A 1,807-nucleotide genomic window follows, 5' to 3' on the forward strand; every position below is an offset into this window, starting at 1 on the left:
AGCAAATTCTAAATATAGTTCTCTTTCAAAATCAACTTTTGGCCCCTTAATCAACCAATAATAGTTTGATTACTAAAATAACTAAGTTTTTTTTTTTGTTGTTGTTGTTTTGTTTTTTGTTCTTTAAGAGATGGGGTTTTGCCATGTTGCCAGGGCTGCTGGCTTGAATTCCGGGACTCAAGCGATCCTCCTACCTCAGCCTCCCAAAGTGCTGGGATTACAGGCGTGAGCCACTGTGCCTGGCCTAGGACTAAGAATTTATAGGAGGTTTGGGGTGATATTTTATATAAACATATATATTTCCATAATGCACATACTTTTTTTTTTTTTTTTTTTTAAGAGATGGCGTCTTGCCCTGTCACCCAGGCTGGAGTGCAGAGGAGACGTCATAGCTCACCATGGTCTCTAACTCCTGGCCCCAAGCGATCCTTCCACCTCAGCCGCCACAATTGCTGGCATTATGAATACAAGAGGGAGCCACTAAGCCCAGCAATAATTATAATTTTTATGTTAAATTCAGACTTTTGTCATTTGGATTTTCTTACAGCAGAAACATCTATATGAGAAATAAAAACAGTAAAATATAAGGGAGGCAGTTCCTGCACTGTTTGGGAATCTACATCAGAGTCTGCATTTGATACAACAGAGAAGAGAATGCCACTCTAGACTCCCAAGCAAGGAAGTGAGAGAAGAAAAACCATGTTTGGGAGCAGGATAAATTGGAAAGGAGAATATTGAGGCTCGAAGTGAACACACAAAATACTGAGCTGATAATTTTGTTCAAGTGTGGAGGTACGGTTCTGAGAGCTGCTAATGAGGAAGACCAGTGGGATTCACATTTTAGAAGACACTAATTCAACAATAAGCTGAAGAGGCAAATGAGACTTTGGTAGACTCTGGTGAATCATACTGGGCTCCAGTGGGAGTCTCAACCATTTGATGTAGACACAACTGGGCCTCCAGGTACAATTTGAAATATGAGTATGTTCTGAGACAGATCTTTAACACCGTGATCCAGAACAGAAACCCAGAGAGGCTTGCTACTTGGGGATGGTTGATGTGAATTCTGGTGATTTGGTCTAAATTATACTCCATGCTTGCTTTCCTTCAGGAAATCTTCATTGATCATAGTTGACTTAGAACCATGGGGACCCCACAGTTTTTCTAGGCCTGGCTGTATACAGGCATTGAATCTTGTGGCTAGTATGTACCTACTGTTTTGCAGCTTTGGCCACAAAGTGGTTCATGGTTATTCAACATAAAGCTATCAAAGGCTGGGCCTGGTGGCTGATGCTTGTAGTCCCAGCACTTTAAGGGGCCAGGGTGGGAGGGTCCCTTGAGCCCAGGAGGTCAAGACCAGCATGGGCAGCATAGTGAGACCTCATCTCTACTTTAAAAAAAAAAAAAAAAAAGCCTGTATTTTCATGCCTATAGTCTCAGCTGCTTGTAAATGCACATGCCTGTAGTCTCAGCTAGTCAGGGAGGATCACTGAGTTGGAGGCTGCAGTGAGCTGTGATTGTACCACCGACGGCACTCCAGCCTGGGCAACAGAGCAAGGCCCTGTCTCAAAAGCAATGTTAAGCTACTAGAACCAACTTCTCCTGCTGCCTCTAGGAGCACAATTTGCAAGTATCCTTAGATCTTAGATCTAAAATAGCCACTGAGTGGAGAGAAAATCAAGAGGCAGTGAACAGTATATTTTATTTCTTTGTTCCTCTACTTGTCTAGGTCAAAGTGGAGAGTTTCCTGGTCTATGTATATATATATATATATTTTTTTTTTTTTTTTTTTTTTTTTAATTTATGT

The 1,807-nt window shown here is 41.4% G+C and overlaps 1 protein-coding gene across 1 annotated transcript in view; it reads right to left on the bottom strand.

Moving 5' to 3' along the window:
- Window positions 1-1,807, bottom strand: part of USP50 (ubiquitin specific peptidase 50) — a 48,715-nt gene that overhangs the window by 28,877 nt on the left and 18,031 nt on the right. The gene's annotated exons all lie outside the window — the stretch shown is intronic.

Source organism: Colobus angolensis, unplaced genomic scaffold (assembly GCF_000951035.1).
Source record: "Colobus angolensis palliatus isolate OR3802 unplaced genomic scaffold, Cang.pa_1.0 Scaffold78, whole genome shotgun sequence".
NCBI classification, from domain to species: domain Eukaryota; kingdom Metazoa; phylum Chordata; class Mammalia; order Primates; family Cercopithecidae; genus Colobus; species Colobus angolensis.